Consider the following 17,710-nt stretch of genomic DNA (forward strand, 5'->3'; position numbering starts at 1 on the left):
AGGACAGCAGGTCTGAAGAGAGGGGACTCCGAGAGGGCTTGGGACAGCAGGTGTGGAGAGAGGGGACTGGAGAGGGCGTGGGACAGCAGGTCTGACTGGGGGGACCCCCCCCCCACTAGAGGGGCCGGGACAGAGGGTTTAGGGGAAGTCCCCGAAAGGGCTTGGGACAGCGGGTGTGAAGGGAAAGGACCCCGAGAAGACTTGGGACACCAAGTCTGCTGGGGGACACCCCCCCCCCACGAGAGGGGTCGTGACAGCGAGTGTGAGGGAGACCCGGAGGCGGGCTTCGGAGCGCGCGAGTGGAAGGAGAAGGGGGGAGCGAGTCTGGGTCGGGGTCGCTGCACGCGGCGAGTCGGGACTGCAGGCAGCGCACGGCGAGGGGAGGCGTGCTGCTCGCAGGGTCTGCAGCCAGCCAGTCTCCCCAAAGGTGGTGTGTGAGATGCGGGGCAGCCCGAGCCCCGGTGTTATGCTCCCGCAGAGCAGGGATTATGTAATGAATCCTCTCCTAAGTAGAACGCAAGGGCTGGAGGGTCTGGCAGAAGCGCAGAGATCTTGGCACGAGCGAACAACCGACCGCCCGACCTCTCTCCTCGCTGGCCCCCTGGCTTCTGATGTGTTGCTCAGAGTTTGGCGTGGATGCCTTGAAAGTGAGGGGCTTGTCCTATTGTGAACATTCGCCTTTACTTTTTGAAGAGTGTGTGCGTGAGCACACAAGTATTTCCAGAAGCCACATATTGCTTTTAAAATGATCTAGGTCAAGCATTAATAGCAGAGATACAAAATTACAATATTATGCTTCATGTACCTTTATTTAATACCTGAACGAGAACGTGGAAAGTTGGAGAGAGGGCTTCTCCAAGCCCAAGGCAGTTGAAGGGGAAACGGATCCTTTTGGAGACCCATGTCTTGGATTAATTGGGATGTCATTGGTGATAGTCCCTGTATTTTTCATTGCTAAGAAAGGTTTTTAGACTTGGCAGCCCTTTAGTTGTTCGCCGTGCAGATTCAAATGAACTATACACTAAGTTTGTTTAGCTTTGATGTGTTGGAGATAGTTGGGAGGTCAACCTGAATTTTGAAAGGAGGTGTCACAGTGGCTAATAGCCACTTTCCAATTAGATTTCTCATCATAAAAGCTACCAGGACTGAGCTTTGCGCTTAATTCTAGGACAAGCTAAGGAGAGAGATAAGCCTGTTTAAACCAGACGCTATGCCCTGGTAGGAGGCAAGTGTGTGTCTACTAAAATGATAAAACAAATAGTGGAAAGACGGAGGTGGTGGGAATTGGGGGGTTAGCCTCCTACTTTGATGGATGTGAAAATTAAACTAATGACCAGGCTAGTTGTTCACAGTACTTAGGATATGTTAATACTGCCCTACCTTTCAAATGTTCTCTTAAATGCACAAGCTTTGTTACTGTTTCCCCAGCACTTTTGCTGTGAATTTTTTAACCTTTTTCTCTGTGTGTTTTTCCTCTTCACTCCTTCTCTTTGCAACTAGTTCCTTTTTTTATAGGAGCAGACTTAGAAGATGATGGTTTGGGGAACATAATAGAGAATGTCATTATCATTTCACAGTTACTTAGATATCTTCTTTGCTTCTGGTTTAGACTATGTCTTATTAGGAACTTTTGCCCTTGTGTAGTAATGGGCAGCTTCAGCGAAGGGGAAGAAAGAAATGCTGCTTTCTTTTCCCAAGACCTAATGGAGAAAGCTTACTTAGAACTGCCTATTTAAATCCACAACAAACGTTACTGAAGTCACTTTTATCAGGGTGATAGTAAGTAGAGGACATGTGTCATTTGGGGATTTTATTTGATATTACCTGATACAGAGCTGTTCTTATATGACTTCAAAGAGTGTGGAGCTGGATATGGTTATGAAAATGCCACCAACTAGAAGTCCTCCCCTAAGAAATAACAGGGAGGTAAGAAGAGCAACAATGGCGAATACAAATTTAAAATATGCCGCTATAATTTATTTAAGATGTATTAAGTATGATTTTTATGCTAAATTTATTTTTCCAGAACTCTAGGTCAAATTCAAGTAAAAAATAAAGTCAGTTAAACCACGAGGTTATTTACAAAGGGCATATATTCATTATATAGTGCCCAAAACTTATGAAATGGTCTGTGGAAGGATTGGGAATCTGAGGACCAATAATTCTACAAATAGAAATGTTTGAACAGATAAGCTCTTTGATCATACTTGTTAGCTCATTTCTGACTGGTACAGATGGTAGTTTCTTAGGACAAAACATTAATTTTAATTTCTTACAAGAAAAGAAAGTGTTCTGATACTCTCTGGAGTGATGACTAAAGCAGTCATTTCAACCACATTACATTATGGTATTGATCCAGAAATGATGAAGAGAGAGTCATTGTAATAGAATTTTTAGTGATAGGAAGGGCCTGTAGTCACTTTTTATGCCTTGGGGTGATGAGAAGGTGGGATAGGAGGGTAGGAATTATGTGGGAATTTATTTTCATTTATATCACAAAAGAAAAGTACACCATGAGAAACTGCAAATATGTGAAGTCATTACGCCTGTGCTCATTAAACTATTTCTTTTCAAATTAAAAAACATACCGAGAAGAGGAAATTAAGAAGGAGCTTTCCACGTCCATGTGAATGGTTATAGCCACAAGAGAATGCGAGTCCTTTTGGTTTGGAGTTTTGTTTTTTTTTTTTTAAGATTTTATTTCTTCATTTGACAGGGAGAGACACAGTGAGAGGGTGAGAGAGGGAACACAAGCAGGGGAAGTAGGAGAGGGAGAAGCAGGCTCCCTGCGGATCATGACCTGAGCCGAAGGCAGATGCTTAACAACTGAGCCACCCAGGCGCCCCTGGTTTGGAGTTCTTAAAACTGTTCTTATTCTTGATTTAGCAGGATACGAGTACTACCCAGTAAATACAATAACCCATTTTGCCCTTTCTTTACCACTTGAGTCATATACAGTCAAACCATTGTCATCTCAGAGTCTACATTGATATCTAATTTGGTTTAATATTTAAGCCACCCTGAATAAAAGTTCTCATTGCTTGCCAGTGTGCATATTTTTTGGTTTCAGTCGTATAGAAGAATGAGTGAAAACTATTGGTACTTTTATTTTAGAACTTCTGTGAAAAGCCTCTTTCTTTCATAATCTTTTCCTCAGTCTTTGTTTCTCCCCTCCCCACAAAAAGAAAATAGACAGAAGTCTTCCACCCAAGTGTTTTGTGATTCTCCTAAGGGAAGACTTCTTTACAGTCTTCAATGAGATTCAATGAGCTCATCTTCAATGATTCTGTCAATCCGTGAGAACCGTTTTGAATTAGCAGTTTTGAGTCGTGAGATATTGTACAGTTGCAGTTCAGCATAGGGAGTTCAGATTCTGATTGTTTAGCTTTATCATCCATTTAATTGGTTGCTTTGTTATATATGAAGATATGTTAAAAGTCTGTTACTGTTTCTTAAACCCAGACCGAGTCAAAACAAAACAGAACAATAACAGCAACAAAAAAGTAAGTGGTATCTATCAGTCTAGCTGTCCTTACAGATAAGCTATATTGACTTTATGGACCAAAATATGATCAAACTCATTTCTAAACTACAGGCATCAAATTAAAAACAACAACTATTTAGAATTTTTAGGATTACCAGTGGGAATTAAATTGATCATTCAAGCTATATATTATTTAATTTACCTAAATATTTTATTAATCAACCTAATGTGTTTTTTTTTTTTTCTTTCTGACCTGAGGTTTGTTAGAGACATTGAAACTAAATTATTTCCATTTTACAACAGAATGACTTAGGGGTCAGTTTCTTGATTTGTTAACACAGATCAGCCTCCTAACCATTGTCAGGTATCTCACACATATACATTTTTCATCCCCAGAGTGAGGGAGAAAGAGATTTTGCCTTGTAATAGACACTATACACCTAGGAAAACCTACTCCATTAAACAAAGACCTGCGGCTCATGTGGATTTAGATATTCACATTGAGAATGTACTTGCTGGAGTCTAGTCTTTGGGGCCCTTCCACTTAACCTCTAGCCTCAGTGAAATGATGGTTAGCAATTCAACCCCACAATATACATTTTGTTACATTTAATATTTCAGTCAATTATCAAAGTGCCAATTGGAAGACTTCAGTTTTACTTCCACCCACTATTTCTGATGGACAATGGGATAACCCTTTATTTCCAGATCAAACTAGGACTATGGGCAGTATATATTTGTTTTTATATGTTTCAGCTCTGTCTAATGACACAGGCTTATGTCCACAACTATCAAGGCTTATGACGATTCAAATAGATTTTATTTACCCATTACAATAGATGGCACTAATCAAGGCAGAATGCTTTCTTACATTAACTAATAACCTAATTAGTCTCAGCAATAGACACAGAACAGAATGGTAGCTTGCGGCCAATCTTCTATTCTATTGTGAACATTCGCCTTTACTTTTTGAAGAGTGTGTGCGTGAGCACACAAGTATTTCCAGAAGCCACATACTGCTTTTAAAATGATCTAGGTCAAGCATTAATAGCAGAGATACAAAATTACAATATTATGCTTCATGTACCTTTATGTTTCTATTGTCTCTTGTGTAAAATTTCTCTTCTGTCACTGTATACCAGGTCCTTCTTTACATGTGTTTGTTGGTCTTTTACTATTCTGTGAGCTCTTCAAGGCAGAGCTGGGAAGTTCTCATCTATGTATTCCCCATGGCAAGCTTAGTACCAGGCACAAAATACGAAGATGCTCCATAAATGTGAATTGAATGACTGGTTGAATTAATGATGAGCAAATTAGTAGATTGTATTTACGTTCACACTTTGTTTCTTACACATCAAAAGAGACAGGGATTCCGTTGGAACATGAGCAAATGTTAGCTTTCTTCATCTGTCATGTAAGAAGCAGCACGATACATTGGAAGGAGAAAGGACCTTACACTGAGAGAGACTTGGGCATCTACTTTGGCTTTGTCATTGTGCCAACTGGGTAAATTACTTAAGTCTTAAAGCTCTCAATTCTCTCATCCGTCAAATAAGAATACATACCTCACAGGATTCTTATAAGGAATAAATGAAGCAGTTTATGTAAAGCGCCAAACACAATGACAAGCACATGAAAGTGTTTAATAAATCGTAGCTGCGTATTATTTTAATCACTTGAAACAATTTTTTATTGTTTTTTTTTTCTCTATTCCCAGTATCTAGTCAGTTGCTAAATCCCATGGCTCCTGATTCCAAAAAGAATAATTAAGAGACTCACATAGAGGGAAATTGAGACAGTGAGGTTAAGTGACTTCCCAAGGTCAGACAAAGGTAAATTTGACCCCTGTGACCTAGATCTGGTTTTTCAGCTCACTACAGTTTCCACTTCATTCCTCTCAATGGTCCAAGAAGGAGCTAACAAGAGCCTTAATGGGTGCTGGGAAGGATTACTGTGCCAGTATTCAGTCTCCTTTTCTTTTTCATACTTCCTAAATACATTGTTTCTGTCTTACTCTCCCTAAAGTAGAGCTCTGGTTTTGTCACTCACATGTTCAAATTAATAACTCCTCATAGTCTACTGAATTCAGTACAGATTTATCCAACTGTTTTTAGGTTCTTAATGCTCCATTATCTGTGTGTGTGTTTGTATCCTGTGCCCCAACCAGACCAGCCTACTTTCTGCCTGAATACTTCCTGATTTGCCATCCTCAGATCTTTGTTCCTGCCATTTCTTTTCCTTAGAATGCCTTCTTTTCTCCTTTTCCAGACCTACTTCTCATGCCATCTTCATGAGGCCTTTTCTGATCATCCTCCTTGCTTTTCTTTTCCTTGAATTCCTTAAGTATTTTGTTTTCTTATTACATTAATATTTTCTCTGATTTTACATTATAGGTTTTGTACTTGTCTTTCCTAAATGTCCATCTTCTTGATTTTAAAAGGACAGTGACATACACATCTAACCAGGTACCTTGTACCTAGTATCTTCTCAATAAATATTTGTTGAATTGTATTAAATTCAAATACTTAATTTAGGTTCAAAAATAATATTTAAATATAATTATTGCTTCCAGGGAAGATAACAGAGATAATTCTTTTTTTTTTTTTAAGATTTTATTTATTTATTTGACAGACAGAGTTCACAAGTAGGCAGAGACGCAGGCAAGAGAGAGAGGAGGAAGCAGGCTGCCTGCTGAGCAGAGAGCCCGAGGGGCTCCATCCCAGGACCCTGGGATCCTGACCTGAGCTGAAGGCAAGGCTTTCACTCACTGAGCCACCCAAGCGCCCCGATAACAGAGATAATTCTTAAATGAAAAATTCACTTCTGACCTTGGCAGTTGGTAAATTCAGTGCCAGTGCTACCAAGTATTTGGAAACTTGTATGTTCATATTTGGCTCGGTAATATACCCTAAAGTGAATTTTGACTTTCAGTGTTTGGGATTTGTTATATTATTTTTTTCCTTAAGTGATGTTTTTATCTCTAAAGAATGGGTTCAAACTTCAGGTCTTTGGAAGTTTCCAAGCTTTCTCTTAGTGTTAGCAACAGATAAAATATGATTCCCTTTCATTTGCAATCCAAAGTGGTCGTTCACTTGAGTCAGAGGTAGAGTCTGGGAGAGATCTGATGCTCTCCTCTTCCAGAGCAAATTCCTTACTTCATGATGTAAACAATTTGCAACTGTAAACAGGTAGACTTATTATTATTCCTACCTCCCATATTATATTGTTCTCCACAGTGCTTACTGCCTTCTGACATACCAAATACTTTATTTTATCTTATATTTCTTTTTTTTTTTTAAGATTTTATTTATTTATCAGAGAGAGAGAGGCGGGGAGAGAGCGAGCACAGGCAGACAGAATGGCAGGCAGAGGCAGAGGGAGAAGCAGGCTCCCTGCTGAGCAAGGAGCCCAATGTGGGACTTTATCCCAGGACGCTGGGATCTTGACCTGAGCCGAAGGCAGTTGCTTAACCAACTGAGCCACCCAGGTGTCCCATTTTATCTTATATTTCTATACTAGAATGTAGACTATGAAAGTAGAGATTTTTTTAATTCATTGCTGTTTCCTAACCTGTAGAACAGTGTCTACCATATCGTAGGTGCTCGGTAAATGACTGAATGACTAAGTAGATCACTTTGTCTTGGGAGAGGCCTCCAATTTGTTGGCTAAAAAGAATGTTTTGTTATTTTAAGCACAGGTAGCAAAATCCTAAGGAAGTTAAGATTTAGCTTGAAAGAGTAGAGTTTATCTGTGTCTTTTACTCTCTCTGGGCTTTACATTTGTCTTTGACCTATCTTGAATTTACTCTATTTTTACTTTATTGTTTATAAACAAAAGCTGTTCCTGCCACCAAATCATACATCCAAGATGATTATGTCTCAGTCTGGCTAAAATCCTAAGAAAACTGTGTTCATTGTAACAAAATTTAACAGAAGCTTGTTGGCATCGCTCTTAGGCATTAAAGGCTAATAAGACCAAAATTTTAATAAAATTCAGTACAAGGACATTATCCCATTAAAAGTACTTCACTGGGGTGCCTGGGTGGCTCAGCGGGTTAGAGCCTCTGCCTTCGGCTCAGGTCATGATCCCAGGGTCTTGGGATCGAGCCCCACATCAGGCTCTCTGTTCCGCAGGGAGCCTGCTTCCTCCTCTCTGCCTGCCTCTCTGCCTACTTGTAATCTCTGTCAAATAAATAAATAAAATCTTTAAAAGTAAATAAATAAAAGTATTTCAGTTATTTTTCTTGGGTGGTAATATTAACCCTGAAAATTGGTCAGATCAAGCTTCTGATATTAATTTGGGGTTACCGGTTTTCTGCATGTAAAAGTAATTGGGTTTGAAATGTGTTTTAAGCCTGAATTAAAAGAACTTAGTCACTGGTGACTCATGGTAAGATGTTTTTCCCTTTTCCTGCTGGAGCATATGCCTTTGCCTTCAACCTGGCTTTTTAAAGCATTGAAAATATAAAGAATCCTACTTTTAAATACTATATTCTGGAAAAGCTCTTTTAGGTTCAAGGTGGTGGCCTTAATTACAATGTTTTTAAGTAATGAGCACTACATTTGACTTTACAAATTTCCATAAATTTTTTTTTTTAGTCCCTGCCTTTATGGGAGTTTTCTCATCATTAGGTGAAATTGCCAAAAGTCTATTAGATAGTGTATGAGTAACCACAAGGACTTTGTCTTGTTCATTACTGTGTTCCTGGTGCCTAAAACAGTGCTTTTTACAGAGAGAACAATTTAGTATTTGTTGAGTGAAGTCACATACATTCTTTTTTTTTTTTAAGATTTTATTTATTTACTTGAGAGAGAGAGAGAGCATGAGAGGGGAGAAGGTCAGAGGAAGAAGCAGACTCCCCATGGAGCTGGGAGCCCAATGCAGCACTGGATCCCAGCTTTCTGGAATCATGACCCGAGCTGAAAGCAGTTGCTTAACCATCTGAGCCACCCAGGTGCCCGAAGTCACATACATTCTTAATAACAGCTCATCTTACAAAAATAATGAAAGTCTGTTGAAATAAATTTTCTCCAGCCTTGTTGAATTAAGTAATTGCCAGTTCACAATCAAGCCAGTTTGGGAAGCTCTTGAATTAGCCCAAGGTAGCTCTACCCTAATAGTTCTTAGCATTGATTGTACCAATCTGAAATCTCCTTTAGTGGTTCACTTACAAAAGGAAGAGTAAATCGGCAACACCCAAAGGCACTTGCACCTGTGGGAACCAATGGGCGTCCTAACAGGAAATACTTTCAGCTTGCAATACCCATAGTAATGTGCCGCGCCAGGGTCACGCTGTTTTATCTGCAGTTCCTTGTTAGGACTGTACAACATTTCTTCAAGTTTTCTTTTACATATGTGTAAAAGAGAATGAACTTTAAGTTTGAGAATTAAAATGTGGACGGTTATTTCCATTTTCTTCGTTATCAAGGAATTGGTGAGTTGTCCTCCTTTAAATTCTTTCTTTACTTTCTAGTGTTGTATCCCCTGAAACCTCACTCTAGCACACAGGGAGAGGGGGAATGGAGGACATGTAAGTGTAAAATTACGTACTTTGTAAGTTGTACTTTACAACTTAAACCGGTATCATTATTAATAGTAATAAGCAGTTGTGATCTTTATGTGATATCATTAACGGTAGGTGTTGATAGAATTTCATAGATTTGTTTAGCTCCACCAAGTTTTTGTCTTTTGTAGGGAGTGGGGGAGAAATTCAGAAAAAGTTTTTAGAAAGTTCTTACCAAAATGTCAAACTGTAAAGCTGTATACATTAATGTAATGCTGTTAACGTTAACACTCTCTGACCAGGAAGTACTCTCTTGAAGCCTCATTTATAAAACTGTGTCTATAATAACTTCCTTTCTCGGAATGAAGGTGCTGTTAGCATGGTGTTGTTCGTACAACTTAAGCTGGGCTCCGTTTTATCTTTCTTAATGAACAGGAGGGAGTTTTTTAATGAAAGTCGTCTCTGGGGCAGTCTTACTTATTGCTGAAGCTAAAGAATTTTTTTTGAAGTCTTAATATGTTGGATTAGAGATGTAGGCATGCATTTGAGACAATCTGCTGTGAGTAAGCTTGGTATTTTGTTTTACACTTAGCATTTTATTATAAATATGGTTTGTGTCTAAACATTGCTAATATACTCTTTGTTGAATTTCATGTGAATATTTATGGCCTTAGCTCAAAGTCCAGCTGAGAGTAATCAACCTTGAAAATCACTGGATTCCTATGCTCTATTTATTTTAGTTTGTAGTTTGAGATTACATAAATAAATATTAGTGGGAACTTTTTTTAATAAATTTTTTGATTTTTTTCCCCTTTTTTTCTGGATAAGTAAAGTAAATACTGAGCTGCAAATAAAACATGATAATCTTGTCAGAAAAGTCTTAAACAAAATTTTAAATATACTCACGGCTATTCTTATTAAATGGATGAAGTTTGTTCTTATGATTGATATTCCTGTAAAACAATATTTCAAAATGAAGCTACTCAAAATGGCACACTATTCATCCTAGAGATCTTAAAAAAAAATCAAGGCCATGTCCTATTTTTTCTTCTTTTCTAGCAAGGGAAAACAGAATATAGAAAGCATTCATTTCTTAAACATAATGCCAAATTTAGAGACAGAAAAGTTAGATGATTTGATCATGTTTATCTTGTTTTGTAAGTTTTTTTGTTTTTATTTTAGTACATAAGGTTACTTATTGAAGTATAATAATAAAACATCTTAGCCATGAGGTAATTTATGACACAACTGTAGTCCATACAATGAAATTAGATGAAGTAGGAAAGTAAATAATTTGTTTAACAGCTCATGGTTTGTATGTTGAAAAATTAATGTGAAGTATTTTATTAGCCAAGAAAGCTGCCTTTAATAGTTTCTTTACCGATTTCGCTAGACCCTTAGAACAAGGTTGACATAAAATCTGTATAATCCTGACTTCCAAACTCCACTAGTACTCTACATGTTAGATGTGTAAAGTCTTCTAATCATACATAGGATGCATTTTCATTCAAGAAGCATATTAGTTAGGGGGCACCTGGGTGGCTCAGTAGGTTAAAGCTTCTGCCTTCGGCTCAGGTCATGATCCCAGGGTTCTGGGATCGAGCCCGGTGTCGGGCTTTCTGCTCAGTGGGGAGCCTGCTTCCCTCTCTCTCTCTGCCTGCTTGTGATCGCTGTCTGCCAAAAAATATATATATATTTTTTAAAAAAGGCATATTAGTGATATAGGTACTCTATGCTTCTGATACATAAAAAAGAAAAAACTTCTAAGTAAGCTTTGAAATGTGATGTCATAGCATGGTTAAGATTTGTAAATATTAAACACTTAAAAGTACAAATGATGTTAATTTCCATTTTCACAGATAGAGAGGCCTTTTATGATTATTTTATCAGCACTCCACAAGTATCCCAATCATAGCTTGGATGGGGTGGAGCAGCGGAAGTAGGTGGGGCTTCACAGTAGTGACAGATTATTGCAGATTATGTGGCTGCCTGCCAAAAGGCCACTAGTTGGAAAAGTGGAAGTTACTAACTACATCCTATTAATTTGTACATATTTATTTGTATCCTCTTATAACTGTTTACTGGTTTCACATGCAGATGACAAGATTTAAACTTCTGATTCACTTGACATGCGCTTAATGTTCTGTTCTTTATTTACCTTGGTCATACTTCTTGCATACTCTGCAGAGATCACACTGACCATTTTGTGGAAGACCGAGTGTTAGCAGAAAAAAGGGGAAGGGTGCACAGAACTTTAAACCATAATTGCTTTGCTTTCTAACCAAAAGTATTGCAGAGTTAACATGTAAAGTGTCCCATCATATTTAGGCAATTCTATAAAATACTAATAAAAATAATCGTGTCTTGTGAAGGAAATTGTAGTTCTCAATTATATTGGTTCAGTTTGAAATTCCTGCTGTTTCAACATACAAGGAAGCTTTGTAGAGGAAATATGACAGCTCTGCCCAGATGCATAAAGAGGGAATCACAGTGGAGAGTTATTTTTAGAGGTGTCTTCTTATGAGTATATTTTATTCATATACTGAGAAGTGTCTCTCAAAGTTTAGTTTCTGTTTCATGCTTACTGACAGCAGTTAAATAGGTTGCACAGGGCACTGGATATTCTATTAAGAAAATACTTTTAAAAGCATTTTGATGTCACCAACAGCCAGCCTAGTTAGTCTTGACCGGGCTGGAGTCAGTGACAGCATTTGTCAAAAATGTAACCAAATTGAGAACATACCGAGATGCTATGGGTACCATCAAGTAGTAATACAAGGGAACAGTTAACTTCCATTTCATGCAGGGTCCCACTCTCCTTCAGGAATAGAGTGCACTGTTTTCAGTATAAGGAAAGGTTAGAAGTAAGTCAGGGAATCTGTCCGTTTGTATCACTGACAGTGCTTAGACGTTCTTCCCTAACTCTTGTACACAGTGAGTAACATGTCCAGGTTCCTTATTCCTGTTACTTTTGGCTTTGGTCACACGTGTTTGAGGTTGGCAGCGTAATCTAATAATTAACAAGAGCCTATCAGGTGAACATGTCTGCTGCTTACAGCTCACCAGCTTTGTGATCTTATACAAATCCTTACTCTTGAAGCCTTGGTTTCTTCAACTGTAAAGTGGACACAAACATAGTACTTGTGGATTATTGTGAGGGTCAAGTGAGATTACCTACTAGGGGAACAAGCTTGGTTGTACTTTGTAAGGAAAGAGCTCAGTGAGTAATAGTAGATGGACTATTTTTGCTGGTTTGGGACATTTCCCTTCTTACTCACAGTTCTACCAGAAAATGATCATGGGAAGAGATACAGCACAATACATGCAATCATGTAAAGATAATAGAATCAGTCTTACTGGAGTACATGCATTTAAAAGTACCGTGGGAGCACATGAATGAGATCTATAGGTCTTACTTATTTATGCCACTCCTCTTAGAACGTCATATACTACCTATCCTAAGGAGTGAGGGGAAGCAGGAGAAGAGTTGACTATAGATTTAAGTGATTTTTAGTATAAAAAGTTAATGTGCCAAATTGAGCTTTAGTAACATTTTGTTGCTGTTTTTCACTTCAGAAAATTTCCTCCCCATTTGATACAGCGCAGCCTAGGAAAGCAACATGGCCAAGTGTTAATTTCTTAAGTCATTTTCTCAACATTTTGTTTTCTTCCTACTTGATCACTATCAGATAAAGTTAAGAATATGCTCCAGATTCTAGATGCAGCTCTAAAAAAGTTGGGGTTTTTTAGGGATGTTCTTCTGGTTTGGTTTGGTTTTATTGGGGGTAGAACCACACAGTAAAGAATACACATTTGAGTATAAAGAAGAGTGTTTTATGTTTTCACCATCTTAGTGTCAGGGTTTGATGTCCTGTAATGGTTCAGTTAACTTTGTTTGTATATTGAAAAACAACTAATTTTTACATAAGCAGATTTTCTTGGGGTTGTGTTAACAAAGCAAATGTGAAATCTGGGGGTGCCTGCTGTAAATTCATCAAAGAAAGCGATGAAACTACTTACAGAGTATTTGGTAAACATTTAAGCTGAATGGATATATTTTTACTGTTGGAAATATCCAGGTCTAAATCTGTAGTACAACCCCTTTATGTCGTAGGCAGCCTTTGCATTAGTCTGTGTTTCATTCTCACTTCTGATACCCCCCAGTATTGCAGTCTCAAAGGCCCAGCATGTTGCCGCTAGACTACACTCTATCTCCGTGCACCTGTCTTACTCAGACCCTTATGGCCTTATTCCTGGATTACCACAGTTGCCTTCCTTCATTCGTTTTTTTCCAACTCCTCCTGATTAACCTTCTTTAAGTGCTACTCCTCCCCGTTTCAGAACGCTTCACTGGTTCCATGTTTCCACCACATTAAATCTAACCTCTTCTGCTTGACTTTCAACGTCCTTTCTTATATGGCCCTCACTGCTCATCCAGCTTCATTTCCTATGTTCTTTGGCCTGTTCTTTCTGCTCTATTGAGGTGAGTGTGTCTCTGCCACATGCCTTACTTGTTTAAGTCTGCACCTCTGGTACTGTATCTCCTTCATCCCAAAAGTGCTCCTCCCTGGAACAGAGAGGAGAGGGGAGGGGCACCTGGGTAAAGTGCTCTGCTGGGGCTCAATCTGTTAAGTGTCCCACTCTTGATTTCTGCTCAGGTCATGATCCCAGGGCCCTGGGATCCAGCCCCACATCGGGCTCTCTACTCTTCGGGGAGCCCGCTTCCTCTCCTTTCTCTGCCTACTTGTGATCTCTGTCAAATAAATAAAATCTTTTAAAAAAAAGAGTCTCTTTCTCTGCCACATCCCACCTCCGCCCCCCAAAAAAGCCCTCCTCCCTTCTCTCCGCCTATTCAAATTTAACTTTTCTTCAAGATCCTGTGTAAAATTTACTTCCTGTTTGAAGTAAAATCAGTTTTGCTGCAAAAATCCCAGATTTTTATTATTTTTTTTAAAGATTTTGTTTGACAGAGAGAGACACACAGCAAAGAGGAAGCACTAGCAGGGTGAGTGGGAGAGGGAGAAGCATGGAGCCTGACGTGGGGCTCTACCCAAGAACCCTGGGATCATGACCCAAGTGGAAGGCAGATGCTCAGTGACTAAGCCACCCAGGGGCCCCCAAATCCCAGCTTTTTAAATTAGCAAACCAGTGAACAAAAATGTGCGTAGTATCTTAATTCATCCAGTTTTATCTTCACTAATGATGTAAATAATTTGATTACGAGGACCATATCTTACACTTCAATCTTTCACAGTTCCTGCAGAATGCTGAAGCACCTGACCTTGATTTGAAGGAAGAGAAAAGAAAACAAATCTATTTCATCCTTTCTTTCTAAGGTCAAGTCAGCAATCCTAGTAATATTAAAGAGACCTGAATGTTTCTCCAATTTAGGTCAGGTCTGTCACCTCATTTACAGAAAAAATGGGAGGCAAATAGAGACAGTCTTTTAACTGATTATAGATTGACATGTTTGCTTTTCTTTAGGAAAAACTATACATGTGTGTACCTATATGTATAATCATACATATGTGTGTGTTTGTTTCCTCTGTTAAGGAATGAGATAGCCAACTGCTCTCAGAGAAGTTTAGTTTTGCTATTACAACTTTCCATCCTGTCACTGTAAATTAAATATGATCAATCAATTTTATGTAATCAAGAAGTCTTCTTATCCAATTCTTTAATGTAAGTGAAATGCCTGTTGTGTATGTTAGGCTCTATGAAGGGATACTGAAGTTAATTACATATGCTCCCTTCCCTCAAAAAACCATTAAGGAATTCTGTTAGGGAGAACAAAATATATACTCAAAAGCTTAAACATAAGAATACTTGTTACTTCGAGTGGATGCCTATTGTTTTAATTTTCAGTCAGTTTCCTGTCCTTTGAAATGATACATGCCTTCTTGTATTGATGCCAAAGAGCATATAGGATGAACAAATGAAAAAAAAAATTAAGAAAACTCCCCATCATTTTTTTCCAGTTTTATTGAGGTATAATTGACCTATAACATTTGATTAGTCCAATGTGTACAATATAATGATTTCTGTAAATATTGTGAAATGATCACCACAATAAATTTAGTTGACATCAGTCACCTCAAACCTTCTCCATTGTGATGAGAATTTTTAAGATTTACTCTCTTAGCATCTTTCAAATATGCAGTTCAGTGTTGTTAACTATTATCACCATGCTGTACACTATATCCCCAGAACTTATTTATCTTATAACTGTACATTTTTACCTTTTGACTACCTTCACTCATTTCCCCCCACTCTCTACCCCTTGTCTCCAGCAACCACCAGTCTGTCCTCTGTATCTATGAGTTCAGTTTTTTTAGATTCCATATATAGGCGAAATCATACCGTATTTTTTTTTCCTCTGACTTATTTCACTTAGCATATTGCCCTAAAGGTTCCTCCATGTTATCACAAATAGCAGGATTTCCTTCTTTTCTATGGCTTAATAATAATCCATTGTATACAGATACTACATTTTCTTTATCCATTCATTGATGAATACTAGATTATTTCTGTGTCTTGGCTATTATAAATAATGCTGCAATGAACATAGAAGTGCAGGTATCTTTTCAAGATAGTGATTTCATTTCCTTTGGATATATATCCAGAAGTGGAATTGCTGGATCATACGGTAGCTCTATCTTTAATCTTTTGAGGAACCTCCATGTTTTCCATAGTGGCTGCACCAATTCACATTCCCACTTTTTTTTTTCTTTTTAATGTGTGCCTTCCTTTGTACAATGCCATAGAGCATAAAGTACACCCAAATGAAAACTTTTAAAATACAAAATGTTCTGCATTCATAAAAGTGTATATTTGGAAATGTCTAGTTAATGCTTTAGATTTTTATGTTAATGCTTGGTTTTAGAGACTACCTTTCATTGCAAAGATTAAAGTTAAATAACTCTGTAAAGTGTTGTACTTTTATTTTATTTTATTTTTTATTTAAAGATTTTATTTATTTATTTGACAGAGAGAGATCACAGTAGACAGAGAGGCAGGCAGGCAGAGAGAGAGAGAGGGAAGCAGGCTCCCCGATGAGCAGAGAGCCCGATGCGGGACTCCATCCCAGGACCCCGAGACCATGACCCGAGCCGAAGGCAGCGGCTTAACCCACTGAGCCACCCAGGTGCCCCAAGTGTTGTACTTTTAGTGTCCACAGAATAACTGCTTTAAGTCCAAGATGCCATTCATGTATAACTATAAAAGCTGGTTAGATAACATGCCAATGATAAAAAGTTGAAATTATGGACTATTCAATACAGGTTAGGATTTTTAAGAAATCATTTTCCAGGGGCGCCTGGGTGGCTCAGTGGGTTAAGCCGCTGCCTTCGGCTCAGGTCATGATCTCAGGGTCCTGAGATCGAGTCCCGCATCCGGCTCTCTGCTCAGCAGGGAGCCTGCTTCCTCCTCTCTCTCTGCCTGCCTCTCTGCCTACTTGTAATCTCTGCCAGTCAAATAAATAAATAAAATCTTTAAAAAAAAAAAAAAAGAAATCATTTTCCAAAATAACAATAAGGTTTTTCCTTTATAAAGGGCTTTAGAAGTTTTGTAATGATTTCACATTATTTCATGAGTCTCACAACTTTGTGAGGCACTATTGTTCTCACTTTATAGGTGAGAGTAGTTGAGGATTGAGGCTGAGAGAAGTTAGGTGATATACTTAAGATCACACAGCTAGTAAGTAAGTGGCAGAATTTACTTAAACTCAGATTTCCTGATTTAAAGGAAATCAGGACCTCTTCCTTTAGACCACAAATCCGAATTGAGTTATTCAGGGAATAAAATTCATACTTTTTCCTTTTTCTAGTTCAGATAAAATTTGCATAATGTGAAATTTGTCATCTTAAAGTGTAAAATTCAAATCTTAAATGTTTATTTATTTTTAAAAGATTTTATTTATTTATTTGACAGAGATCACAAGTAAGCAGAGAGGCAGGCAGAGAGAGAGGAGGAAGCAGGCTCCCCACAGAGCAGAGAGCCTGATGTGGGGCTCGATCCTAGGACTCTGGGATCATAACCTGAGCCAAAGGCAGAGGCTTTAACCCACTGAGCCACCCAGGTGCCCCTAAAATTCAAAATTTTAATGTATCCACAATGTTACGCAACCATGATCACTGTCTAGTTCCAGCACATTTCCATCACTCCAAAAAGAAACCCTGTATCTGTTAGCATCCCATCTCAATTACCCCATCCCTTGGCAACCACTAACTTTCTGTCTCTATGGATTTGCCCACTCTGGATACTTAATATAAATGGAATCATAAAATATGTGAATTGTTGTCAGACTTCTCCACTTACCATAATGTTATCAAGGGTCATCCGTGCTATGGCATGTGTCAATGCTTAATTTTTATGGATGACTAATACTCCATTAGATCAGTAGATCACAGTGTAGTCATTCATCAGTTGATGGACATTTGAGTTGTTCCCACTTTTTGTCTATTAAGAATAATGCTACTGTAAACATTCATATGCAGGTTTTTGTGTGAATATATGTTGTCAATTCTCTGGATATATACCTAGGAGTAAAATTTCTCATTATTTTTGTAAAATAATTCAAATGAAAGTGCTTTGAAATTATTTCTTTTGAAATAATTCTTTACAACTGTCTCATACACACATACACACAAAATTATTTATTCAGCTAATTTGTTTCCCACATCTGTTCTTCAGAAGTATGGCAGAGGCAAACTTTAGCTCAGATC

The 17,710-nt window shown here is 38.2% G+C and overlaps 1 protein-coding gene across 2 annotated transcripts in view; it reads left to right on the forward strand.

The window, feature by feature from the left end:
• Window positions 1-17,710, forward strand: part of TAOK3 (TAO kinase 3) — a 184,140-nt gene that overhangs the window by 757 nt on the left and 165,673 nt on the right. Inside the window, exon 1 of one of the 2 annotated variants that reach the window (XM_082699775.1) lies at window positions 8,689-8,918. The exons of the other annotated variant lie outside the window; for it this stretch is intronic. The gene's annotated coding sequence lies outside the window, so the exon portion shown is untranslated. Of the gene's footprint in view, window positions 1-8,688; window positions 8,919-17,710 lie in introns of those variants that run through there. 2 annotated transcript variants of the gene reach the window in all.

The sequence above is a fragment of the Mustela nivalis genome (genome assembly GCF_964662115.1).
Source record: "Mustela nivalis genome assembly, chromosome: 14".
Taxonomy (NCBI): Eukaryota; Metazoa; Chordata; class Mammalia; order Carnivora; family Mustelidae; genus Mustela; species Mustela nivalis.